Genomic DNA, 15,837 nt, shown 5'->3' with positions numbered 1-15,837 from the left:
ATCATGAGGGGCTGATAATAGCACCTCCAGATCTGTTGGGTCTGCTGATTCAGGAAGCTGGTTAGCCCATGATGCAAGGGGGGAGGTTAAGAGAAAGATCATAAAGGAATATGGATTTTGGGCACTATACTTGCTTGAACAAATTGATTTAGCAAAAATTGGGTATTAAACAGCATCTCGGAGGAGTTTATCATTCGCAAAGCCAAGGGATTTGAGAAAAAATGAATGATGTTTTAGAAAATTGTATTGTTAAAATCTGCCAACATACATGTATAGCAGCATGGATAGCGGCATGGATAGCGGCACTTCCGTTAGCGTGAGTTGTGTGATTTACATATGACACCCTATGAGTTGGTTACAGGTTAATGCTTTGTTTACGTACAAGTGGAAAGGGTCAGAGTTTGGTTCTTTTGGAAGATGAAATGCGAGCGTATGTTATATATATGGCCACTTCAAAGGTATCGAGTCAGCTTTCGGCAGGAAGAAGGAGAAGTCCAGCGAAGCATCTGTGGCATGTGTAGAAGCAGGGTTGAGGGCATCCACCTACCTGGTGGAAGTCAGCTGCAGAGGCTTTACTGGAAAATCCACCCAATGATTCCTGAAGGTTCTTGGAATTACTGAGTCCAGGCAGAAGGCAGCATTCAGGTTACTGGCTTAGGAGGCAGAGTAAGGGAGTTTCTGGCTTTGGCTCAGAAGGAAAGATGCAAAGTGGGATAAGCAAGGATCTTAGTGTCAGCTGCAGAGAGCTGGAGGGAGATGTCTCTACTGCTGCCCCACCGCCTTTAGATGATCTGGGATCAAAAGGCCAAAAAACCTGTGAAGGGTGGCTCCCAGCTGACCACCCTGCAGCTGGGCTGGTGGCACTGGTGGAGGAGCAACAGAGAATACCTGTGTTTCTAACTAGGTAGTCCTCTTCATCTCTAATACTTTGTAGCACATTGCACAGATTAGCACTATATTAATTTGTTGCATCAATTTGTATACTTTACTGTTACATGAAATAAGGTACAAACTTGTGGGGAAGAATATTTATTGATATTGTTAAATGTATTAATGATGTGTGTTTTGTAGATATTGCAGCTGCCTCTCAGCAGGACACTCAGCTTGGCTAGTTTGGTTACCTCATGGAATAATGCTTTCATCATTGTATAATCTTGGCTGAAATGATTGAATTAAATTAATGGTTAACTGCTGTTTGTGCAATAATATAGTGCAATGTGTGAGTTCTTTAGGACACCCACCTGTCTCTTCTTTAGGGCATTTGGACTAAAATTGTCCCCAGTGTATCTGACCACCAGTTTAAAAGTCCCGGGAGATGCCATGTTGTAATTAGTGATGGTTTTCTTGGTTCTGTTATGTGTAACACAAATGACTACAATGCAGTACATTTGACAATGGTGCAGAATTTTAATGTATTTTGTTGTTGTCATGTAGTTTTGATGTCAAATCAGAGGCAGATTTCCCCAAGCTGTTGTAGGGGGTTGAGATCTTGCCAGTGGCAAGCTAAGACTGCCAGTTTCCATCAAGGGTTGTTGCTGTCAGAACCACATGCTCCCCATGCTCCACAGGATTTTGTGTTAAGACCAAGACTGTCTTTTCTTGTAAATGGTAAATGGTAAATAGACTGTACTTATATAGCACTTTTCTAGACTTTTTGACCACTCAAAGTGCTTTTATATCACATGTCACGTTCACCCATGCACACACATTCACACACATTCATACACTGATGGCAGGAGCTACCACACAGGGTGCCAACTTGCTCATCAGGAGGAAACTAACCATTCACACACATTCACACACCGTTGGCACAGCCATAGGGAGCAATTCAGGGTTAAGTATCTTGCCTAAGGAGACATTGACATGTGGAGCCAGGAATCAAACCACCAATCTTTCAAATGGTGGACGACTGCTCTACGTCCTGAGAAGCCCACAATAGGTTATTGTGGGTATGTGCAATACAGACCAATTGCAACTCCATAGTCATTGGTTTGTTTTCTGACGTGTTCCTGGAGCTATTTCACCACCATTCACTGTTACATTCAATTAGTCCATCTGTGGGTAGCTCCACTATTTCCTTTGTGAACGGCATACATAACATGCTGATATTTAACAGGTATAATGTTCACCATGTTCACCATCTAAGTTTAGCATAATTAGCACTGAACACAAAGTACAGCTGATGGTCATAAACAAAAGAATTGGTGGATTAAAATTTTGACTGTTGATGGTGCTAAATGAAAAGGGGAGCACCAAATGGTCTGTACTTATATAGCACATGGTTATGACCACTCAAAGCTCTTTTACATTACATGTCATTCTCCCATTCACACACTGATGGCAGGGACTACCATGCAGGGTGCCAACCTGCTCATCAGAAAGAAACTAACCATTCACATACATTCATACACTGTTGGCACAGCAATGGGAGCAATTTGGGGTTAAGTATCTTGCCCAAGGACACATGGACATGTGGACTGGAGGAGACGGGAATCGAACTGCCAATCCTTCACACTGATTATAATTCTTCCTCAGAGGGATGGGAATCTGTGTATTTCAAAATCAATTTAAATGTACCCAATAGTTAGTTGATGTTGCCACTTTAGTAGAAGTCAGAGGACCACCAGTCAGTGGGATTCATCCTCTGTAGACCAGGAATGTCTTTACAGAGTTTCTATCAATGTTACAATTTGGGCCAAAGTGGAGGAGCATTACCAAAAACCACCTAATCTAACGGACAATTTGATTTAATATATCAGATGAGTGACACAGAGCAAACTTTTAATGAAGATTAATGAAACTAAAATGTCTAGAAAAAGATCAAAACCCTTGAACTCCTCTTTGATGCCAGTGAATCAGACACAGCCACTTCGGTGTGAGTTAAAAAAAAAAAAGAAAAAAAGGTGGACCAGTTCAATCTTGAAACAATAAAAGTACACCCTACCTCAGCCATCTGGAAGCGAAGGAGCCCAAGCACTTTTAGCTCCTCTTAGCACCTCTTAGCATGCCGCTACACTGTCAAAAAATGGTACGAGGTTGTAATGGTGCAGCTCAGGTGACAACTGGTGTGTTGTGTCTGTGTGCACAACAGAACAGGAGGAGCGGTGCCTGTTTGAAGAGATATTTCTAGATTGACATAATGTTCTGTGTGTGAAAAGTTGAGACAGGTTCAACTTGGCACCCGATGAGGTGCCAAAATCTTTGATTGGAGACACACACCTGCTGTGACCCAGCCATTGGAAACAAGTGAGAAAAAAAAGCCCTGCGGTGCTTTGGAAAAGTATCGGCCTCAAAGTGAAGCGCAGTAATCACATTACTGAATGTCATCTGTTTCACAAGCCGGGCCTGGAGACAAGGCAACCTGAAACAAGCCTTTGATGCCAGAAAGTTGTGTTCTCACAGTTTTCACACTTAATGGCTCCCATGTTTCCCTCTTAAAACTTTTGTTTTCCCTGAACCTGAAAAGCCCTCCTGGTGGGAGCGACAGTGTGGATGTTTGTGTGTGGTTTAGCTGTCAGTGTGGGTGTGCTGGTCGTGTGTGCGTGCAATGAGTAAATCATGTGTAAATATCACTATCGTCCAAATGGCAGCTTTTCAGGAACGAAGACAAGCAAACCTGTTTCTAAACCAATAGAGTCTAACTATTGAATTTTGATATCAGAACAAACAAGGGAAGTGTTGTTTTCAGCCCACAGAGGTAGCAACTCATGGGTATATTAAACTGGGAATGAGAAAGATGTATCTGTGGTAGGTTGGAAATGCTATATGCTTAGTTTTTATGTGTGTAATGTGGAGTGAGCTACTTTTTGGAGCTAATTGTCCCAATGAGCATCGTTATTCTGAGTAGTTCTTTCCATGAACTTCATAAGAGAATGTGTTCTAAATAATATTAAAAGTATTATCTAGCCATCAGTAAGTAAATGGTGATGAGAAAGATACTATATTCTAGACACTAACATGTAAAAGTCATGCCATATTGTTTGGTGCTGCTGTTGAACCTGCAATGCAGAGCTTTTGTCTCCCCCTTCTGGCAATGGGAGTCATTACAAAAAATAGTTGACACGCTTATGTTATTGGCTCTGGCGTAATGTTCTCCATCGCTACTGTTACTGCTGTAAAATGATGGATAAATAGTTTAGAGCATCACACAACCCCCACAAAATGACTCATTTCACATTTTCATAAGAATTTCATCCATTCAGTTCGATTAAAGTTCGAATCTCCAAAAGGCCGACATGATTCCCTCGTAGCTGAATGGTTACAGCGCATGCCATATACCCACAATGTCCCTGATTCGAGTCCAGCAAGGAACCTTTGTTGCATGTCATATCCATTTCCTTGTTTCCTGTTGGTCTCTCTGCCACCAACTGTCAAATAAAGGAAAAATATTTTATAATATTTTATCTGCATCCAAGTTAACAGAGTGCTAACTAGACATTAGCTGGCAAGGCTGGTGGAAATCTCTAGTGTGTGTCTGCCCACAGAGCATGCGCAGTATGCATTCATCCAGCCAGCGTGGGAAGGTCAAACCCAACACCAGATTTAAAAATCTCTATATTGTGAAATACAGAGCCATAGGCATAATCAGAATGGTGTGATGACAAATCATTCCCAGGTCAGGAGAGATATATAATCCCTCCAGCATGTTCTAGGTCTGCCCCAGGCTCTCCTGCCAGTTGGACGTACCCAAAACACCTCCACAGGAAGGCATCCAGAAGGCCTCCTACCCAGGTGCCCAAACCACAACCATCAACTGGCCCCTTTTGATGTAACGGAGTTGTGGCTCTACTCCAAGCTTCACCCTATTTTTCAAGCTGAGTTCAGACACTCTCCAAAGGAAACTAATTTCAGCCGCTTGTATCCACGATCTCATTCTTTTAGTCACCCAACGCCCATGATGATAAGTGAGTATTGGAATTTAGACCAACTGGTAAATGAAGAGCTGCCTTCTGGCTCAGCTCTTTCTTCACCACGATGGTCTGGTACAACCCCTGCATCACTGCTGATGCTGCACCAATTTGCGTTATGCCCCATCTAACCCTCACTCATGAGTAAGACCTCGAAATACTTGAATCCTTCACTTAGGGCAGCAACTCACTCTCAACCAGTGTTGTGCATGAACGCGTTCATTGAACGAAAGTTCATGAACTCGTTCATAATTTTGGTGAACTTGAACGAACGAACGGTATTTCTGCCTGATGAACGATACTATGAACGCGTTCATTCTGGTGTCTGAACGTCACGTTCACTCTTTTTTAATTTCGTTCAATAAGGTTCAGGCAAAAAACACACCGCACTAAAGTGTTGCCCAACCGTTGCGTGTGCTTCTTTGTCTGTGCCAGATTCTAACAAGTGCGAGAGCGCCACAGTTGAGTAGAGCTCAACTTGAGTGGATCTGGCAACCAAAGGCAACGGCAGCCAGTGTCGCACTGCCGTCATCAAAACAAAACAAAAAACAGCATGGAGGCGACAGCAGCATGTGGACATAAGGAGGTATCATATAATTATCTTAGCGATTTTTATGAGAAAATCGACAAGGAAGGGAACAATCTAACGGATGAAATCTGACACATACTGTAGTTTCAGTGTTAAACTAATGAAATAATTGCTGGCTGTGGCAACAATTTTAAAAGAGTATAGTTCGCAACGTATTGAAAAAAAGAACTGAACTAGTTCATTTTTTGGAGCTGTGAACTTAGTTCATAATTTGGAATTATGAACTATGAACTGAACTAGTTCATTTTAAAATGTGTGAACTATGAACTGAACTAGTTCATGTAGAACGTGAACTTTCCCAACACTGCTCTCAACCTAGAGGGAGCAGTCCGACTCTTTCTGGCAATCAGCACCTCAGATTTGGAGGTTGATGACAGATTCATCTTTCAGTCATTTTTCAAGCTACAACTGTGAAACTCTCATCAAGACCTCTTCACATTCAGCTTCAAACTCTTCCGGTGCCTGCTGGAGGTCACGATGTGTAGAAGCCAACAGAACCATATCATCTGCAACGCAGAGAGGTAATACTAAGGCAACTGGACTTTCCCCCTCCCCACTTTCCCCAAAAGGAGAACCCTGGTGGATCCCAACACCTACTAAAAACAAGTCTTACTGCCAAGAATGTGGACACAGCTCTCTCTGTGGTTATACAAAAACCAAATGTCTTGCAGCAGCAGCCCCAGTACCCCATACACCCACAGCATCCTTGTTAGGGTGAAGAGCTGGACCACTGTTCCACAACCAGGATGGAATGCGCATTGTTCCTCCTGAATCAGAGGTTTGGCAATCGCCGGGAGCCTCCTCTACAGAACCCTGGCATAAGCTTTCTTTGGGATGTTGAGTAGTATGATCTCCTAAAAGGGGAACCACCACTCCAGTCTGCCGGTCCACAGTCACTGTCCCCAATCTCTGCGTGCCAGCCATGACAGCCCAACGGTGTCCAGATCTTTCAGCATCTCAAGGCGAATTGGTCTTAAATTTAAAGAGTGTGGTCTTAGACCTGCTCTATGTGTAAAATACCTTGAGATGACTTTTGTTGTGATTTGTTGCTATATATATATATATAAAGATTGATTGATTCAATCTCGTCCACACTTGCTGCCTTTTTGACTACCTCAGACCTCTGCCAGGGCAGATGGGTACCGAAGGGTGCGGGTGTGAGAGGAGTTTATCCACTCCACACTTTTTTAGCTGGCTTGATTTTTGACATTTTTTTGTTCATGTTGACCTTGCCCCCAGCCATTATCAGAGACCCTCTTCTATTTGAAGATATATGGTATATATAATGTACACCAAACTACACATAACATACAAAATTAAATACTATAATATGCATTAATGATTCTAAATAAGACAAATTGCTGTTCATCACATAAGCAGCTTGCAAGGCGTCATGTCCTGTTCCAAATAACAAGAACATTCAAATCAACATTTATAATAAATAAGATGTGCAAAATGTATTTTTAAAACATTAAAGATCATTATATCTGTAAATAATAAAGGTTTTGTACTCTAATACCCCCAGCACACACACACACACATACATGTATACATGAACACACACATACACACACACACACACACGCACACACCTCCTTTGTATTGTCTCCAGCCAATTAACTCCCTCAGATCTTCAAACCAGCCTGATTCCCAGCAAACAGGACACGCAGAGCGAGCACACTGCTTTCAGGAAGTAATCAGCCCTCTGCAGATGGCTCTTTGTTTGTGTCTCGACCTCCTTGATTATTGCTAGACATGACTCATATAAACTGCCCAATAAAAACACCCCTAAAACTCTGGGAAGCAACACTTTCTAACCAAATGAATATCCATCACAAACACGGTTAATAGCATCAGAGCGGGGAGTGAAATGATTTAGATTTTACTCTGATTAATGAAGAGTATTAGAAAATTACAGGCTGGGCTTTATTAGCAGGTGACACTTTGATCTTTACATTGTGTCTACGGGTTGAATTCAATGATGCATTTTTAAAGCTGGCAGTTTTTATGTTGAGTTAAGACAAAACTGAGAAGAGTGAAATGAAGTTTGGTTCACCTGCCGTGATACTGTGAACATGACAACCCTACTACTGCACTTTATTGTTCACACTTCAAAGAAAAGATGACATGCTACTGTGGCATTGTTAGCTTTACGCTGCTGGTGTGGTTAGTTGCCGGTAACCACAGGCACAAGTACACAATCTGGTGCATCCTTAAAGGGTTCATAGTTTTAAAAGTATTTAAACAACAGTAAGGTAGCCAGAAAGAGGCTTTTCTTGCTGTTATCATTCCTCCTGTTCATACTGACCATTAGTAGCTTTATTCTCATTATATTGAGGGTCAGACAACAATATAATGAAATTTAGATAGCACTCCCTGAGGCATAAAAACATTTAAGACAATTAAAAACATAAATAAAACATTGATAATCTACAAGAGCAATAAAGTGCAATATGCAATATAAAAAGGTGCAAACACAGCAAACAGTAGCAATGCTTGTTATAACAGTAGGCCACAATCAGTGAGTGTGTGTGGGTGGGTGAGTGAGTGAGTGGGATGAGGGGATCAGGCTGTGTTCATTAGTTTAACAGTTTGGGGGAAGAAGCTGTTTTTCAGTCTTGTAGTGTGTGACTGAATTGTCAGAGGGAAGTAGTTAGAAGTGGTGGTGGCCAGGATGTGTTGGGTCATCGATAATATTTAAGGCTCTGCCCTGACAGCAGGTTTGATTGATTGATTGATTGAATCCTTTATTTATTCAGGGAAGGTCAATTGAGAGCAAGCGCTCTTTTCCAATGATGCCCTGATTAGAAAACACATGAATAAACATACACAATATGATCATAATCCACAATTACATTCAGACTGCAGAACACTGAACAATAGGCATTTGAAACTATCTAAAGAAATAAGACGATCTAGTTCAAGAACACGCCATAAGTTATTCCACGTCTGAGAGGCATAGACCTGAAAAGCTGTCTTCCCCAATTCGGCCCTTCCATTGGAAATGTTTAAAATCAAGGTCTCTTGTGAACGAGTGTGCATGTTACAAGTTCTAAATGACATTAAACTGGTAAGATAGACAGGTAAAACATGCAGCAAGGCCTTGTAGATAAAAATCATGCAGTGCTGTTCCCTCTTTACAGATAAAGATGGCCATCCAACTTTGCCATAAAGAACACCGTGATGAATTCTAAACCCATCACCTGTAATAAAATGGAGTGCAGAATGATTCGCTGCATCAAATGGGCTTCAATGTTGAGAGAGCAGCATGCATGTAGATCACATCCCCATAATCTAGAGCAGGTAAATGTACCAGATTGCAGGAAGTTGGGTCCCAGTGATGTATCGTGCCTTCTTGATGAGTCTTTGCAGAGCCCTCTGGTCCTTCTTGGTGCAGCTGGTAAACCACGCTGTGATGCACTATGTGATGATGATGATACTCTCCACAGTGCACCGGTAGAAGTTAACCAGCAGATTCTGTGGCAGACCGGCTCTCCTCAGTTCCGCAGGAAGAAGAGATGCTGCTGTGCCTTCTCAATGATGGTGGATGTATGTGCAGCCCAGGAGAGGTCCTCAGTGATGGTTACCTCCAGAAATTTAAAACTGGAGACACTCTCCACTGCTTCACCATTAATAAACACTGGCTTGTCATTGGTTCTCCTCTTTTTCCTGAAATCCACTATAATCTCCTTTGTCTTCTTGTTGTTGTTCAGGATGAGATTATTAGAGGAACACTGGTCAGGTTTTGGACCTCATCCCTCTATGCTGACTCATCGTTGTTGGAGATCAGGCCCAACTTTATGATGGTGTTTGTTGCATGGACAGGCTGTCATGGGTGAAGACGGCATACAGGATAGGGCTCAGGAAAAGAAAAAAGAGATCTCCCGGAGAGAAGAAGAAGAACAATAATTAAAGCGATGAACGGGCCCTCGCTCCCTTCATAATGTACTTACAATGGAAGTGATGGAGGACTAAATCCACAGTCCTCCTTCTGTGTAAACATGGATTTAAAAGTTGATGTGAAGCTAATATGAAGCTTCAGCGTCCAAATGAGTCAAATCTTCATCTTCGATGTTTCAACGTTACAGTGTTTTTAGTAGCAAAGTAGTCTTAGTAGTCTTTTTGTTACTATACTTCCACCACAGCTCAACAGGAAACACTAAGAGGGAATCTGATGGTAAAAAGACTGTAAATGTGTCAGATATCACTTGATATAACTAACTCACACTGCTGAAGCTCAATAGAAGCTGATCGTCTACTTTTAAATGACTGTGTGGACACACAGTCACTTCCATTGTAAGCACATTTGAAGGAGATCTTTTAATATTCAGTATGAACAAGAGGAATGACTACAGAGAGGAAAAACCTTTTTACTGTTCATATAGAGACCTGACTGCTGGTTTAAAGACACACTTGAAATTTATGAAATGGTCCTTTAGGTTTAAAGGGTCATGGGCCAGTTCCAGCTGACATTGGATGAGAGGCAAGTTGCACCCTGGACTAGTCACCAGTCAATCATAGGGCTGACACATAGATCCAGACAAACATTCATGCTTACATTCTCTACAGGCAATCTAGGGTCACCAGTTAACCTGGCTTATATAACCATTGATATATGGACCAGTTTACTGGAAAGAAAAGATTTTTTTTTTTGTGGCTCCAGAGAGGGCAATGTCTGTCTGTCTGTCTGTCTGTCTGTCTATCTGTCTGTCTGTCTGTCTGTCTGTCTGTCTGTCTGTCTGTCTGTCAGTCCGTCACTCAGTCCAACAATTGGCACCACACTGAAATAACTATTTGACTTGCACAACTTACACAAGTGTGATGTGGAAACTTGAAGCTTCCAGTGCACAAACGCTGAGAATGGAGTTTTTTCAGTAAAAGAAAAATCTTGTGTCCTGTAACATTTAAACATTGAAGGATTTTAACAAGATAATTTGACATTTTTGTGGAAAAACTATCAGATACAATTATTATTGTAAGTATAGTATTTGATGTACATCTTAAAACATGTCTTAAGGGGTCTCTACTTATTTTGCCTTGAAATTTGGTATATTTATGGTCCCATTAGGATGAACTATAATAACTTTTCACTGACTTTTCATCATCAGGTCACAATACTTTGATTCATGATATCGTCAAAATTGTGTCATGCACCATTCTTTGCTCACCAAACATTTTGAAGGTGAGATAGACAATAACTGGTTGGACTAATGTTTTAATTCTGATGGAAGCTGTCAAAGCAGAACATCATGACCTCAGGCAGCTGTTCCTTGTTTGAGTATGAAAATATTAGCAACTACACTCACTCACTTCTGCAACTACAGACATTCACTCTTGTTATTATGACCAGAGAAGTATTATTGAAAGAAATCATGGCAGAATCATCAGACATCTGGCCAGCCATTTCTTTACTCTGACATTGTTTTGGTCTGTTTTGGTTGCATGTTTCCATGTTTCCTTTTGTTATCGACATCTCTCACTGCTTTTTTTTTAATGGTTCCCACTCTTGTAATACCTTGGCCCCTCTAACATTTGTCTGTATGACTGAGCCAGCTCTGTACTGCACCACCATTGTTCTCTGAAAGCCTTCAAACATCCTATTAAAATGCAGTCTGGCCGAGCTCCTCAGTTTGTGAGCATGAAACCTTTTGTTCATATGGTTTGCATGCTGCATGTCAGTCACTCGTTACTGTATTGATGTTTTTGTGCGTATCTGCACACTAACATAAGTTATACCTCATAAATTATATCAATTAATATTTTTTTGTATACTTTATGTGCACTGATATTGTTAAAAAATCTTTCTGATGCCACGTCATTTTTAGATTTTATTTTTAAAAACATTTCTTAATATTTCTTATATATATTTGCTCTTGTTATAAAAATCTATAAGATCATATCTGGATTTAGGTCAAGTATAATGGAGATGTTAATATGGAGCACGTGTAGACATCTTTGTATGTCCCACTTTGGATTAATAAAATCAACATGAGGTAATGTCTTTGATTTTAATTATTATGTACTTTAGCCCCATGATAGTTTTGGCAATTTGCATCAATATTGTCATGTGTTCCAGCGCAAAAAAAGGTTATTATTACATCTGTAATCACTATCATCTCGATAACTACTGTATAAATCACACGCAGGGACCATAAAAACATCATTGTGTGAAATTCAGATGTATCTGGGAGTGTGATGCCACACCCTGTGGATTGATTTCTCTGCTTTACAGACACAAGGATTTGGACACAAGCTCGGGGCTCCCTGTTCCAGCTGGAAAGCCTCCTCATCAGTGTCCCCTAGTGGTTAAAACACTGTTGTCTGACCTGAACTGAACTGAGTGTAACATATTTCAGAGGATAAAGGTTGCTGGCCACAGTGTGATAACATGAAAAATGTTGTCTGCTAGGATAAGTGTTTATGTTGTTGTGGTTTCCCATTGCCCACCAGTGTGTAATGATGTATTGTATATCATAACAAATGTGATGTGGGAAAAAGCTCTGACCCAAACCTGAACCTGAAGTGATAAAGTTGCCTAACATTTCTGAAACTTTGTGCAATAAATTCTAAATGGACCTCCAAACCCTGCACTGTGAGAGCTGTTTCTTTGATTTTTGACTTTTTCTAACATTAATCATACTTTTTTTTGGCTATGGATTAATGTAGATTTTAAAAAAATGACATTAACACTATCATTGAAGGTGATCCACAGTTTTGAAGAATACGTTAATTTTCTATCAGCTGCTGGGGAGGGGACACTGTCATGCTGAAACAGGGTCTTCAGCAAACTGTTGCTGCAAAGTTGTGTATTGTAGTCTTGTAGACTTCCTTACTGTAGTCTGAACTGTGCTGTGATAGAAATAAAACTAAACAGAAACAGAAAAACAGATGGGACATATTGTCCACATTTTCTCTGAATAATGTAATGAGTCTCTGATGGAAGATAAACAGTGTACACTATATACAAGAGGTGTCCAAACTATTCCATTAAGGGTCATGTGGCTGCAGGTTTTCAAACGGCAACATTATCATTAGTGAAAACTGCAAAAAAGTCAACAAAATGTTTTATTGTTATATATAAACTTTTTTCTTCCTTTTCACCACTTGTGCCCATCAACAACATGCTCAGAATTGAAATCACTTCATAGCAGTATGAATACACTATATACTCAAACCTAGCTTAAGTGTGCTGAAACCAATGCAGCATGTTGTGGGAACAAAATGTAAGCAGTTAATAAGTAATTAAGCTTAACCTTTTTTTCTTTGTAAATACAGGTATGGCACGGCTTGGAGCATTTTAAGAGCAATTTTAATCCACAACAGGTAATGGATAAAAAAAGATCCCAGAACTAAAAGTCTCTCTCATGCCAAACCTCCTGCAGTAAACACTGTTAAACATTCATGTAACCTTTATTAGCTTGCATTTTGCCATCTGATTAACAAGACCAGCTCAGAAAATCACACCAATAAAAATATTTCACCTTCTACAAACGCACAGCACTGAGGCCAAATCAAACATGTTCTTCTAAGGATCCTTCAGAATCCCTGAGACCGAGGTGGAGCTGTGAGAAATCTGATGCGGATCGATGTGCTGAACAGCTGACTCTCTGAGGGACGCATCCACACAAACTGAACCTCTGGCACCGCTTCGCACAGCAGCTTTGATCAATCAGTGCTCTCTTCATGTGGAATGATGGTATTATACTGTAACTGCACTACACCTGGCAGCTATGAATTAAACAAAGGATTAGACTACATTGATTGACTCAAACACCAACGAGATCAATTTGGTTCTTTTTTATTATTTATTCTCTGCGAGTAAAAATATCTTTTCAAAGTGCATTAGTACAATGTTGAGTTGGCACGCGACAGGTGTCCTCCCTTTGTCATTTCCGGACACTCTGCACAAAAAGTCACAAACACAAATCCACCCTGAAGACAATCCTGCCACTGTTTCCAGGATCATTACAGCTCAGTTCAGAACGACTGACATTAGAAACTCTGAATGAGTTAGAAAATGTTCAAATCTTGAAAATGCTCCATTGACTCTATAGACACAGTGACATCATCCAGGACATACATTATTACTCTACATTGTAGCTGTCAGAGGAGCCATTTCACTGTCAATCTTACAGAACACATTAGAGGCCATGGGTGGAATTAGCATTAGATGTTTCCTCATGATCATAACAATGTAATCTTCTTAAATCACCAGACTGTGACAGCAGCTACAGAAGATACTTTATGTCTGATTTTTTTTTTCTTCTAATGATCAGAAGACAGTTTGAGTTATGCTGTAATAGTGAACTAATTATTTTGTGATGCTAAGGAAACCAAAAAAAATTCTGCTTGGATTATCTAGTCAATGATCACAAGAAAAACAAACCTAAAAATATTTACACCCATGTATGGAAGCTGAGAGCAACCAAGACTTTCTTCTTCTTCCAATTAAATTATCTTAAGTTTATCTTTTGTTCTCGGCTTCTGTACCTCTGACCTCTACATTCTACTGAACAAATTTGAATATTCACGTCATTTCACATATTATTTTAGAGGAACTTTTACAAATACAAAATAAAAAAGAAGAAAGAAGAAAAAACAGTTATGGCATGGAATCAAATTAATACAAAATTGACACAATACAAAAAAAGATCAGGGTCAACCACCATAGAGGTAAAAACCTGATGCATGTCTTAATGTGCAGAAACACACGAATAGTATTATGTTTTAATTTGAACACATCTCCTGCAGTTTGAGCTTCCAGATCCACTCATATATACTTTCCTCTCTCTACAGTTCATGCCAACAGTTCATTTACTCTCATTTGTGATGGCTTTACAATTCCCTTGGCTTTATCATACAATAATGTGCTTCAGTTATTATTTGGCAATTTTTTTCATCAACCATGAAACCCATGGACAAAGTAAAGTGATACAAGCTGGTAAAGAAAAGAAAAGGCAACAGTATAATTCAGTTTGTAGTATGGATACTGCCTCATATTTGTTCTTCCTAACATATTGCAAAAGCTTTGAGAACAGTTTTATCACCAGAACTGGAAAACAATCTGTTATAGGTTAGAAGGCAATTTATCCATAATCCTTAATAACATACATTGTTCATAAATGTAACAGATGCAACACATCATGTTTAGGTATGTGTTCACTGCTTTGTCATGTTATGTAAATCACACCTTTAGACAGTCTTTGAACCACAGACATCCTCATTAATATATTAAGAGCTTTGGGAACACCCCTCATCTCCAATGTTACTGCAACATGATATGTACAAGACTTACACACATCGGTACATTCACATTTATAACTTCCACAGCTCAGAACTGGAATCTAATTCTACTTTGAGTCATGATTCTAAAAAAAAAACTGCTGAATGTAATGAGTAATGTAATGTAATACATGTGACCAGGAATGATAAGGTGTGCCCTAAATGTATTATGAGATACAGTGATGAATGTTTTCATGTTCACACATCTAAACAAGCAAAATACATATAACCTGGAAGTTGGTCACAAACAGGTTTAGACAGTGGATTAATTATAAAGAAGACATTTGATCCAATGTATCCAAAATAGCTTAGCATTCAAATTCAATTACATTCACCGTGAGCAAAAATACAAAAATATGTTCAAATATATTCAAATAAACAATCTAGTATGGCCTTGTTCCCACGATTCACCACAGAACATAAGTGCATAGAGACATTAAACACTGGAGAGCAGTTGAAATGTTATCGACATCAATGAAAGCTAACTGAATGTAATCTAAGTGAAATTATAAGACCTTGAAAGAAATGTTTAAGACACACTGCAACATTTGGAAATTTTTTCGTTTTTCTTTGCTGTGAACCACAATGAGATGAGAAAATCAGTTTCATCTGATATTGCATGGATAACTCTGGTGCAGAGAAAGGCCCAGGATGAGTTTAGCTTAGCACAAAGACTACAAGCTAGGGAAACTGTTAGCCGAGCAATATCAAATGTACAAAAAACAAACAAAAAAATAATAATAAAATAAACGAGTGAGGCTACCTGTTTCCCTTAATTCCTGCATTTGTGCTCAGCTAGGTTATCACATCTACATCTTTTTGTATCTTGTTTAACACATGTAAACAATGTTTAATTGTTAAGACATTTTGGCGCTATTGCTTTGTAGCTAGCTTAGGTGTGGTTTGTGTATCCTCAGATGCTGTGGTTTAAGTTAGCTATTTCATTGTATCTGAGGTTTAACTTAAGCTGACAAGTTCCATTTTAGTTGAAACTGCTTTAAATCACAGCTAAGCTAGTCAGATGCTAAGTGGCAGCCTCTGTGGTTTTGCTAGTGAGCT

Source organism: Scomber japonicus, chromosome 5 (genome assembly GCF_027409825.1).
Source record: "Scomber japonicus isolate fScoJap1 chromosome 5, fScoJap1.pri, whole genome shotgun sequence".
NCBI classification, from domain to species: domain Eukaryota; kingdom Metazoa; phylum Chordata; class Actinopteri; order Scombriformes; family Scombridae; genus Scomber; species Scomber japonicus.
This window is presented reverse-complemented; position numbering follows the sequence as displayed.